General features: G+C 40.8%; 1 pseudogene across 1 annotated transcript in view; it reads right to left on the bottom strand.

Moving 5' to 3' along the window:
• The window catches only part of LOC143517671 (interferon-induced very large GTPase 1-like), a 49,342-nt pseudogene that overhangs the window by 24,409 nt on the left and 11,764 nt on the right, over positions 1 to 13,169 (bottom strand). The window contains exons 2-5 of the transcript XR_013132007.1: positions 10,137 to 10,928; positions 8,570 to 8,614; positions 7,552 to 8,184; positions 5,343 to 7,292 (exon numbers count right to left, since the gene is read on the bottom strand). The product of XR_013132007.1 is annotated as an interferon-induced very large GTPase 1-like (transcript). The remainder of the gene's footprint in view (positions 1 to 5,342; positions 7,293 to 7,551; positions 8,185 to 8,569; positions 8,615 to 10,136; positions 10,929 to 13,169) is intronic.

Raw genomic sequence — 13,169 nt, 5'->3', positions numbered from 1 at the left:
AAACCTGAGCACAGCTAAAAAGCTGAAAAGACATCATGAGGAAATGTGTGAGGGACATACATATGGAGCAGGGATGGATGACTAGGTTGTAAACAGGACTGGGGAACTATTGTGCAGAACAGACATACAACAACCTAAGGTAAAAGTTCTACAGGTTGCAGTGTGTGTGCTGTGTCATTACATTGCTCTGTTTTGCTGTTGTTTGTCCTTTTATTGTTGGGGGTGCTATAATGATATGATTAGATTGAGAGTAAGTAAACAGTGGTTTCCAATACAAATCCATGAAATTTCAAAATGTATATCTTTAAAGGCTGTTTTCTCAAAATGAGTTTTTTCTTATACTCTGAGCCAGAAATCTCTAGTTGACTTGCACTTACATATATGAAACTTTTATTCATATCTATATTTAGAAGGTTTTTACAGAGGGAAATCTTCATATATCAAATATAGCCTGAATCATCTAACAATTTATGCCTAAAAACATGGCGAAAGAATATATAGGAAATATATAGGAGGAAATATATATATATATATATATATATATATATATATATATATATATATATATATATATATATATATATATATATATATAACTTAACAGTATTTTCTGATTTATAAAGTAATAAAGAGATATTCAGAATCTGTGACAGGCAGGTGTGAGCAACAGAAATGGAAGCGATCACACCAAGTCTCAGGGAAAAAGGATGATTTAATAGAAAGTGTGCAAACCAAAACCCTTGCAAAAGATCCAAATTAAGGATATAATGACCAGCGGTCAACTGGTACGAAGACAGGACATATATAGACAAACAAACGACCATCAGGTGGGAACGGATCACAGGCTCCGCCCACCTGAGGGGCGCACACGACGTCACAAAACAACAACAACAACAGCCGCTGTGACAGAGGCGGCCGGTAGGGGGCCGCCTCACCGTGACAGAATCTCAAATTCAAAACAAGAATTTTGAACTTGACTTTATGCATTGTTTAGATTTCTGTTTTTGAAATAAATGCAAATTAACATATATTTAATTAGATAATGCCTAATTTGCATATTTAAACATAACATTTCAGAAAACTTGTATTCTCTTAATGTCAATAATCAATGTGGTAAGTTTCATAGTGATTGCTAGATGACATTTTTACCCTATTCACCTGTAGTGTCTTGCCTTAAACTAAGAGAATGTTTGGGTGTAATCATCTCAGTTACATATTGTTTGGTGAAAGGTGTGTTTGGAGGGTTTGGTTAATTTTGACTAGATATACAAAACTCAATAGAAAAACAAGGAACGTGAGCTCATGTTCATGGTTAGGTTTCCTATGTAGAGTCACAGTAGAACGTGTGATTGATGATGGGCTACATATTAAGTAGAGTCACAGTAGAACTTGTAGAGTCACAGTAGAACTTTGTGAACTTTGTGAACTGCTATGCACATAGATTAAACTTGGTGTTAACTGGTGCACAATTCATGCCTCTGTCCAGTGTTTTTTTTTGCAAATTTCTATGGGTTTGTCACATTTATTGATAAACCCACATTTACTGTTAAAGGACGGCCTTTCCTAAGTCTTCAGGAAGTTCCCTGAAACTCTGCTACACAGTGGAGCTCCACATAATGGATATTAAGCACTATGACCCAACATGTATCATAGACTCCTGCAGACTTTAGAAAGGATATGTTTTAAAAGAGTCAGGTGATTCCTGAGGAGATATTCCAACATTTGATAAAAAGTTATGGCAGTTTCTTTGATATAGGGAGACTGAAATCTGAGTTCCATGTTTTCAGAAAAACACAGTGAATAAAACAATGTATTAATCTTTTACATATATTTACATTGTTTTAAGATTGTCATTATAAACTTGATAGTTTAACAAGGTTCTCTACATTAAATTTCAAAAGAGGTAATTTTAATGTTTATACAGTGTGGTTTAACTCGGTTGAGAATGATTCTTCATTGATTCATTAGAGTTTGTTAATTGTTTGAAGTATGCTACTTTGAAGTAAGCATATTTGTGTGTGCGCTGTTCTGTGTGACTAGGGGAGTGTGTGACTAGGGGGTGTGTGTGTGTGTGTGTGTGTGTGTGTGTGTGTGTGTCGCGGGGAGTGGACGGAGGTTTCCCTACAGCGTGAGTCAAGGTCATGTGCGAGTGCATCGGTATGTGTGTGTGTGTGTATGTGTGTGTGTGTGTCTGAGACCCTCCCTGTCTTTAACGCTGTTCTGTGTGTGTAGAGGGGTGTTTGTGTGTGTGTGTGTGCACGTGTTTGTTTATGTGTGTGTGTGTCACAGGTGTCTAGGGTTATAGGGCTCCGGAGAGTCAACATCAAAGAAGATCAAAATAATGTTTTAAGTAACCTTATCAAGCAAAATATCAAAGCACAGCTTAATACTCTTTGATCGTCATGACGTTGATTGATGTAATGATGATGTCATGAGGTGGGGTGGGGTGGGGTGAGGGGGTGGATGGGTTGGAGGGGGGGGGGGTGAGAGGGGCGGGGTCAACTAGAGGTCAAAGTCGTAAATCACTTTTTGTCATAAGCGGACATCTATAAATATATATTCAGCACAAGAAATGAGTTGTCACACCAGTCAATAAACTCCTGGAGGGCTGGACCATGGGACTGTGATGTGCCCGACAACACGCACAAGAAAATTGTGTCGTCTGCATACTTGACCAGAAAAGAATTGGGTTGAATGGTTCTGCAGTCGTCGGTGTACTGGATGAAGAGCAGTGGAGAAAGGACACAGCCTTGAGTAGAGCCAGTGGATGTGTGTAGTAGGTTGGAATAGACATTATTGACCAGCACTCTCTGTGATCTGTGTGTTAAAATGTCCAGTAACCACAGAATAAGCTGATCCTCCAAGTAAAAGTGGGATGAGAGTTTGTGGGCCAGGATGTGAGGCGGGAGGGTGTTGAAAGCTAAAGAAAAATCTGCAAACAGAAGTCTGGCTGAAGTGTTGGGACATTCCATGTGCTTATGAACTGTATCCATAATGAATACCTTGGTATCATCAATGCCTCTGCTCGTGCGATAAGCAAACTGGAGAGGGTCCATCTGTGAGTTGGGGATGTCGATGATGTGATATTTAACAATCCTCTCTATGGCTTTCATCATGAGGGAGGTGAGAGCCACAGGTCAAAAGTCATTGAGTAACTTGGCTGTAATCTTCTTGGGGATAGGCATGACTGTATAATATTTCCATAACTGTGGGACCAGATGGACTGATTTTTTTTTACAGTGTAGCTGCAGAGATCTTCTGCAGATGTAACTTTGCCAACTTAACTGCTGTTTAAAGTGTTTGAAGAAGTGACAGACTGGATGAATACACAGACAATGTGTTGTCATACGTAAGTTTCTGTGAAGACAGCTGTATCTCAACAACATCACGAGTTAAATACAGCAACAGTGAACCCTGGAGAACTGCAGAATTTGGGAGGAAAAAGGAGACTGTGTTCAGGAGTGGAGACAGAACTGCCTACAAAAAGGCCACGTCCAGACTGGACAGAGTTGTTACAGTTGCGAAGAGAAAGTATTAAGAGCAGCTGAACAGCTACATCACAGCTAACAACCCATATTCAGCCTGGAACAGTCTTCAGCTTCTCACATGCTCCAGGGTGAGAAATACCTCCCTCCTCCTGAATGACGACAGCTCACCAACCATCTGAATGAGTCCTACTGCAGATTTGAACTCACAACAGACAATCAGCAGACTGTCTCCCTCCATTACCCCTCCCCCCGCACACACACATGCTGTCTCTTGCCCCATCACCCCCTCCTCTCCCATGCTGTCTCTCACCTACACCCTCTGCGTGTCTCTCCATCAGCCTGCAGGATGTCCGCAGACTCTTCAGCAGACAGAAGGTGAGGAGCCTGACTCAATCTCTCCATCCACCCTTAAACACTGTTGTGACCAACTAGCACCAGTCTTTACTGGCATATTCAACAGATCACTGGATGTCTGCTACGTACCAGCCTGTTTTAAAACCTCCACCATCAAAACTTACCATCATCCCAGTCCCCAAGAAACCCACCATCACTCGACTCAATAACTACAGACTGTCGCCCTGACCTCTGTAGTGATGAAGATCTTTCAACGCTATTACAGACTGCAGTTTGCGTACAAACTGGTCTGTTGATGACGTGGTACACTTGACTTTTCAATTCATATGACATCTGGACAGTCCTGGAACCTACACTAGGGTTCTTTTTGTGGATTTTAGCTCGGCTTTCAACACCGTTGTGATGCAACTACTTCAAACCAAACTGTCCCAGCTGTCAGTGCCAGACTCCATGTGTCAGTGGATTTCCTGACAGACAGGACACAGCAGGTGCCATTGGGGGAAACACACTTCAGACCTCTTAAAACTCAGCACTGGAGTTCCACAAGGTTGAGTTCTATCACCCCTTCTCTTCAGCCTCTACACCAACAACTGTTTCTCCAAGGAACCAGCTGTAAGGCTCCTGACATTTATGAACGATTCCACTCTGGTGGGCCTCATAGTCAACAGGGACGAGTCTGCTTACAGGGACGAGGTCCAGCAGCTGGTGTCCTGGTGCATCAACAACCACCTGCTGCTAAACACTGGAAAGACTGCAGAGATGGTGGTGGATTTTTGATGCCCATTTCCCGACACACCCCCTCTACACCACTCCCGCTGTCTGTCACTGGAGTATTAATGCAGCACACCTGTGTCACATTCTTCACATTCCTCTCCTCCCTAAGTGCCTACAGGTCCTGTCATCCAGTGCTGCATATTCCTCCACCTTGACCTGTGAGTGCTGCCACCTGTGAGCCTGTCACCCTCGAGTGCTTCACTTGTGTTTATTGCTCTTAGTTGATCTGCGTGTCTATGCCTTTTGCTTGTTATGGACAATAAAGCCTTGACAACACCGTTACTGCCCCCTGCTGCTTCTGCACCGTCACAACAGCATTTAGCTATTATGCTGTTTCTAAATGGAACCAGCTGTTGGAGGATATTAGAAGAGCTCCAACATTAGTGCTTACATATTACTACCTGCTCTTAACGTGGCGATATAAAGTATCAAAGACTAATAAGAGATTATTATTATTATTATATAATAATATATAAGTATTACCTGCTCTTAACGTGGCGATATAAAGTATCAAAGACTAATAAGAGATTATTATTATAATATAATAATATACAAGTATTACCTGCTCTTAACGTGGCGATATAAAGTATCAAAGACTAATAAGAGATTATTATTATTATAATATAATAATATATAAGTATTACCTGCTCTTAACGTGGCGATATAAAGTATCAAAGACTAATAAGAGATTATTATTATTATAATATAATAATATATAAGTATTACCTGCTCTTGAGTTGGTTATTTCTGTCTCAAGTTCTCTGATTTGCTCCTTTTCCTCCTTCTGCTGGATCAGTTGTTGTTCTTTCTCTCTGAATTCCTCCTCTATGGTTTCTCTCTCTTGTTCTCTGTTCATCTCTGATTCCAGTCTCTCCTTCTCCATGGTTGTCCTCATTGCATCCATTTCCTCCCGATGTTTGATCACGAGTGTTTCTCTAGATTTTACTTCCTGTTGAACTTTCATCTCCAGTTCTTTCAGTAGTTGATTATTTGATTCTTTCTCCTTCCTGTGTGAGTGCTCTGTGAGTTTTAGTTTCTCCTCTAGATCAGATCTCTTCTGTTCCTCCTCTCCTCTCCTCCTCTCATTACTCTGATCTCTTCTCTTCAGCTCTTGGATCTCAGCTTTCAATTCTTCTCTTTCACTCCTGTGTGTCTCATCCAATTCTCTCCTCTCTCTCTCTTCTCTCTCCCTCCTTTTCTCATCCTCCTGTTCTCTCCTTAATTGATCCTCATGTCTTTGTCTCTCAAACTCTTCTCTCTGCATTTCTATATCTGTGAATAACATTTTTTCCTTTTCTTCAGTCTTTTTCTCATAATGCTTCCTCCATTTTTGATATTCTTCTTCAGCAAGTCTCTGATGTTCATCTTTTTCTTCCATTTCTCTTCTGAGTCGTTTTTCTTTCTCACTAAACTCCTCCTCTCTTCTCTTTCTCTCATCATACTGATTCTGTCTTTCATCTTGTAAAGTGTTTTTTAACCTTGTAATTTCTTCTTCATGTGTAGCTTTCAGTTCTTGTTTCTCTCTCTCACTCTGTTCCTGTATCTCCTTCAGTTTTCTCTTGTGTTCCTGGATCTCATCGTTCAGTTCTTCTCTTTCCTTCCTCTGACTCTTGTCCCTCTTCTCTCTTTCTATCTTCTCTCTCTCTTCTCTCTCCCTCCTTTTCTCATCCTCCTTTTCTCTTCTTAATTGATCCTCATGTGTTTTTCTTTTAAACTCCTCTCTCTGCATTTCTATCTCTGTGTACAATGTTTTCTCCTTTTCTTCAGTCTTTTTCTCATAATCCTTCCTTCTTTTTTTATATTCTTCTTCTTTTTTAACAGCAGCAAGTCTCTGCTGTTCATCTTTTTCTGCCATTTCTCTTCTGAGTCGTTTTTCTTTCTCACTAAACTCATCCTCTCTTCTCTTTCTCTCATCATACTGATTCTGTTTCTCCTCTTGTATGATTATCTTCATCCTCTCTATCTCTGTTTCATATTTGATCTTCAGTTCTTCTTTCTCTCTCTCTCTCTCCTTCTCTCTCTCCTTCAGTTTTCTCTCCTGTTCTTCTTTTATTTTTCTCTCTACCTGCTGGAACATCTCATTAGTGTAGTAGTTCCCTCCATTCTCTGTTACCATGGCGTCTATCTTCTCCAGGAGTGTGGTGACCTGTGAGTGGTCTCTGGTGTTGTTATTGAACACATGGTATCTGTTCCCACACTGTTCAATGAGGTTCAGAATCTCAGATCCAGGTTTTCTAAAATACGGTTCAATGTTCCTGTTCTTCAAATCATCTCCTCTGGTGAATAATACCATGGTGAAATTTACAGATCCTTCACCAAATATGTCTTGAATTATTTTCACAGTCTCTCTCTCCTCTTTTGAGAACCGCTGACCAACCTTCATCACCAGAAGGAAGACGTGAGGTCCTGGTAATATCATAGAGAGACATGTACTGATCTCTCTCTTTACATTCTCATTATCCAACTCAGTATCAAACAGTCCTGGAGTGTCAATCACACTAATCAGTCTTCCATTAACCTCAGCTGTCTCTTTCTGACACACTCTGGTAACTGACTCATATCCTGTGTCCTCATTAAAGACGTCTCTCCCCAGGATGGTGTTTCCTGTAGCACTCTTCCCTGTTCCAGTCTTCCCCAGTAGAACGATGTGGAGATTATGACTGCTGGCTCTTAATGCTGTGAGGAATTTATAAAGAACACTCCAATGTTGGCACAATACATAAAAAGAAATACTAAGAGCATTAATTAATCAAAACAAAGTCGGTTGTAAAAAGCCTGTTAAAAGAACACATTACAATTTCAGTTCTTTTTAGAGTATTTTACTGCATTAAAATGGGATTCTCCACTCACAGTGATGCATTAGAATTATCAGTGCTTCGTAGAGTTTCCAGTACTGTTCAGTCACATTTATAGAATATGTTAATATTGTTATTACCTTGAGACAATCTCTGAATCTCACTGTTGAGTTCACAGATGTGCCTCCTCATGTCTGTCTGGTGTTTCAGTCCTGCCTCCATCTGTGTGTTCAGGTACGTCACTGTAGTGTAGCAGGTTCCTTTATTCTCCAACACCATCTGTTCAACCATCTGCAGTAACTCTGATGGATCTGATCTGGGTGATATCACATGGTAGCGTCCTCTACAGGTGTCAATAAACTCTTGAGATGTTTCAGACAGCTGTGAAGTGTCACACGGGGTCTCTGTAGTGATGAAGACTATGGTGTGGTTATTGATCTCACAGCTGAAGATCCTCTGTATTCTCTCAATTTCTCCATTGTCTTCATCAGTGAGGGGACCAACAGTAGTGATGAAGATGAAAGCGTGGACTCCAGGATGACAGAGAGAGACACAGCGGAGAGTCTCACGCATCACTTCCTCCTCTGAGAGCTGAGTGTTGTAGAGAGCTGGCATCTCCACCAGGGTGAGCAGGTGTCCACACACCTCTCCCTCCCTCACACACACTGATCTGGGATCTGGACTCTGCTCTCTCTGGCCCAGTATGAGGTCTGATATGGAGGTCTTCACTGCTGCATCACTCCCACACAGAACCAGATTCAACTTTGGACACACTGGAATTAAAGAAACAAAACCATTAAATTAAAGCATGAAATGATAGTGTTTAATAATTTTAAAGGAATAAGCTGTGTTTGTACTGGTCTGTCAGATTGTAAAGTATCCGTTCGCTGTTTCATGTTATCTGAATGTGCAGGTTCAGGTAGGTTAAACCCTAGATTAGGGTTCACTACTACTGGACAATGTGGATACATCTCATTACCTCATCTTCTGTTACTGTACAAAGTGGACACAGTCATCCATTGTAAATTTTGCCTTGATTATCCCATGTACGTGTTTCTCATAATAGATGCATATTTAAGCCACCATCCATAAGAACTGTAAGCTGTTAATATCTTGGTCATAAAATCACATTAAACCTAAAAACGTTTTACTACTTACTATTGGGATGTTGAAGATCTGGACTTCGTTTGTGAATCCTGACCACTTTAATGGACAAAAACATAAAATATAAACACATATTGTTACCTTAAACACATAACGCCTTTGTTAGCTCTAGACTAGACTACTGCAATTCACTACTGTCAGGATGTTCAAATAGGAATCTAAATAAACTTCAAATAGTTCAAAATGCCGCAGCTAGAGTTCTGACCAGAACTAGAAAATTTCAGCATGTTAGACCAGTCCTATCAGCCCTGCATTGGCTCCCAGTTAAATTCCGTATTGACTTAAAAATTCTATTATTAACATATAAAGCACTGCACGGGCTTGCTCCTGATTACCTCCAGGAATTTATTTCCTACTATGAACCCCCACGTCAACTAAGATCACAGGGTGCTGGTCTTTTATTAGTTCCACCAATTAATAAGGTAACAGCAGGGGGAAGAGCCTTTCTTATAAGGCCCCCCAGCTTTGGAATAATCTTCCTAAATACGTCCGGGACTCCGACACAGTCACAATCTTTAAGTCTAGGTTGAAAACCCACTTATTTAGTCTAGCGTTTGATAATTAATATCCCCCTTAGATAAAGGTACAGATCCAGGGGTTCATAGACGAAGGGTTTTATGGTAGACTGGGGTGCTGGTGCTGTCGTCCTGTCACTGCTCGTGGTCACTCAAGTTTGTTGACTGTGCAGTGGACGGATGCCATTGTCTCAGAATGCCCCCAAGCCTATGTTACCTTCTGGTTCTGCCTTTTTTTAGCTAGGCTGTAATAATTTAACTTAGTGCCGGAGCTGCTGCCACACTCCAGAAATGTTTATAATTTTACCTGTCCTGTACATGTCCTCATACAGAGCTAATTTTCCCTGTTTCATTTCTCCACATGGCTGCCCGCCTGCTTGAGGAATAATGAGATGAGGAGAGACAAGCGATCCATCCTGGGCCAGCCACCTCCTGCCTAACCGGATGCCTACACCATGATGGACATTATTACATCTTTTATATTCTGTCTAAATGGACATTATTGCATCTTTTACATTCTGTCTACATTCTGTCTAAATTGTTGTTGTTGTCATGGTGACCGGTGTCGGCCAGAGGAGGATGGGTTCCCCCCCTGAGTCTTGGTTCCTCTCAAGGTTTCTTCCTCATGCAAAAAAATTAGGGAGTTTTTCCTTGCCATTGTCGCCTTTGGCTTGCTCACTGGGGGCTAGGACTCGGCACTTGTAAAGCTGCTTTGTGACAACAACTGTTGTAAAAAGCGCTATATAAATAAAATTTGATTTGATTTGATTTGATAACAACAACAGGCATGAATACTCTGACATACAACATACTCTGATATTAAGATACTCTGATATTTAAGATAAGATTTAATAAACTAATATTGTTATTATTAATATTGAGATTTTTATACATTATATAACATACTTGAAAATGTTCATTTCTTTATTTAACATTTAATCAGTTTACAGAATTTATAATTTTCAAAGATTTAAAAGGTCTCAATTCAGATATTATGATCAAAAGGTTGTAATCACTCAATTTTCCTTTTCTCCCTCTTCCCCTACCTCCATCATCATCATCATCATCATGAGCTTGGTCTGTTCCTGTGGACTGGTCTGTTCCAGTGGTCTGGTCTGGTCCAGTGGTCTGGTGTGTTCCAGTGGTCTGGTCTGTTCCAGTGGTCTGGTCTGGTTCAGTGGTCTGGTCTGGTCCAGTGGTCTGGTCTGGTCCAGAGGTCTGGTCTGCTCCTCTCCCAGATGTTCCTGAATGCTTCTCCTCCTTAAACTCCACTGTAGGTGCTTCAGTCACTTCACAGGTCAAATGTCTTCTGTTCTGCTCCACCACCTCATCTATCTTCTTCAGAAGCTGAAGAACCTGATCTTCATTAGATGTATATATGTCCTCACATATGTGGTGTCTCCCTCCACATTCTCTGATGAATGTAGATAAACATCCTCTTGTGTCCTGGTCTTCACCTGTAGTCACCACTACCGACTGTTTCAGACACAGTGGACCATAAGAGTCCAGGACACTTCTGATTCTGTCCTGGTCCTCCTGTTTGAAGTTATCAGACTGGAGCACCAGTAAAAACACATGAGGTCCAGAATCAGACAGAGACACACACTCTTTCACTCTCTGAGTCAGTTCCTCTTGAGTGAGCTCAGTGTGAAGCAGGTGGGGTGAGTTGATGAGGGTGATGTATCTCCCCTCCACTAGTGCACTGACTCTCTCACTGTGATGTTCTACTGAAGGAGGAGGAGCTTCAGTCTCAAACGCGTCTCTTCCCAGGATGAAGTTTCCCACTCTGCTGGTCTCTAGAACATTCTTCCCCAGCAGAACAATTCCCAGATCAGACACTTGAATAAAAAAAATAAACAAATAAACAATTAAACAACAGTTTATGAACCATGACCATGACTGAGGTCAGACACTGGAGGAAAATAAATAAATGGGTGAAAGATGTGCCGCTCATTTTTTCCTGTCTCTGAAGTTTGAATAACTTTAAAAATGTGATCATTTTAAAATAAAGCTATAAAGCTTTAAAATAAAGCTTTACTTTGAAATATCTTTTTCTTTGGGCCCAGTGGCGGCTGGTCAATATGGGGCGCTAGGGCGCCGCCCCCTTAATATTGTTCTGATATTAAAATGAATTCATTATAAACTGCGATAGTGAGGAAATTATTTAGTCACACTGTGTGTCTAATATAGCCATGTTTGAATTTATTAAAAGAGTAAACACATAAGTGTATTTAATTGCTTACATTGTGCACACTTCCTGGTTGGGGTGCCGGTCTAATGGAAGTGAATGTAGATGCGTAAACTTTTGCCAAGCACGTGATCTGAGGCTGCAGTTTAATTGGTTGGTTTCAGATTTTATACAGGCGCGCAGCTCTCTGCGCCCTGGACACACCCACTCTTGTTGGACACCCCCACTCTTGTTGGACACACCCACTCTTGTTGGTAGTGTCAGTCAGCTGCGGTTCATTAAAGCTGGTTTATACTTTCGCGAGTGACCGTAGCGCACGACTCTGCCCACCTTGCGCAAACCTCCAACGTAACTCGGTTCATGTTGAATATCAGCAGGCTGGAGCAGCAGCTCTTACAAAATGAGAGAAAATTCCATACCATACATTCATATACACCAACACCTACACACAAGGAAGTGCGGCCCTGGGACTCCACTGCTCCTGGAGGGGCCGTGGGTGGGTGAGACTACCTCTGTTCAAGTGAGATGTGTTTATTTGAGTACTGAGCTGTGGTGGTGCTGTAAATGTCTCTGCATCGTGCTCGTATTACCCGCATTGCACGGAATTATTTTCATACAATGTTTGTATATGGTCCGTGTCTTATCAGTCACTCTCTTGCCATTTATCATTTCCGACGGGTATGCAAAATGCTGCCAAACAAACAATGTGAAAGTTGCGGGGGCATCTTCAATAGTAATACCTGTATTTTCCAACGTCATTCTGGCTGCTTGCTGGATCACAAATCCCACGAGACAGATTTAGAACGCAACGAGAAATCTCGTGACGCGAGATCTCGTCACACCCCTAATTTTTTATATCAAATAATAATAGAGAAACATTGCAGTTCTGAATATTTCCATTAACATGGGGAATAATGTCTGCCAAGTCAAACGTCTGGTATGTCTACTGGTGTAACCACCTTTTTTGGAGCCATTTTGAACATGTCAAATGGTATGACCTCAGTAAAATGTTAATAAATATAAATCATCATAAAATATTCAAGTTAATTTCAAAAATAGTTTTAAATATTCAAACCAAGGTCAAGTGCAGAGGCGGTCTTTGCATAGAGGCGTGGCTAGACAACTGCCTTGGGCCCTGCCCACTGCAGCCCACTGTAGGGGCCCCCTGATTAGCTGACTTATTTCTCGCATATTAATGTTGATGGCCCCCCTAGCTAAATTTGCCTTGAGCCCCCAAATTGCTAAGTCCGCCACTGGTCAACTGTTTACATAGTCGTCCACAATAATGCATGCAAAATTTGGTTTCAATTTGAAATGTCCTGTGGAGTAACCGGGTTACACCATTGCACCATTTCCTTTATGAGACAACTTTGATCAAGTTATAGACAATATTTCTATTTTTGTAGTTTTTTTGTATTATTTTTGCATTTTTATTAATAACAAGATTATTAAAATTATTGTTATTATTATAAGGAGCGACAAAATGTAACACCTGAGCAATAAATGTACATAAATGTTTATATAATGGAGTTATCTGGGGGTCCTCTTCCAGAAAATTATTTAAAGATCAAGTCAAATTTAGTGAATCCTGGTGAGTTTTAAAAGGTATGACGGAGAAAAAAAACTATGAGAAACTATGTTCACAACTGTTCACACTGTCTTCTAACTGCTTCCAAGTAAACTCACTTGACTTCTATACTGTTTTGGTGATCTCATGTTCAATAAGGTACTTCATTAGACGAAAAGATAACAGTCCTGTATCAGTAACAATTTACTGTCTCATTCGGGTATGTTGCTCATTATTTTTATAAAGACTTCAGAACTGGGGAGTTTTCAGGATTATGCGAATAACGTACTGTACGCAGTTATCCTATCCTGATGCCGTCCTCCT

Source organism: Brachyhypopomus gauderio, chromosome 6, assembly GCF_052324685.1.
Source record: "Brachyhypopomus gauderio isolate BG-103 chromosome 6, BGAUD_0.2, whole genome shotgun sequence".
NCBI classification, from domain to species: Eukaryota; Metazoa; Chordata; class Actinopteri; order Gymnotiformes; family Hypopomidae; genus Brachyhypopomus; species Brachyhypopomus gauderio.
The sequence above is the reverse complement of the archived record's forward strand: the minus strand, read 5'-3'. Positions and strand labels throughout refer to the sequence as shown.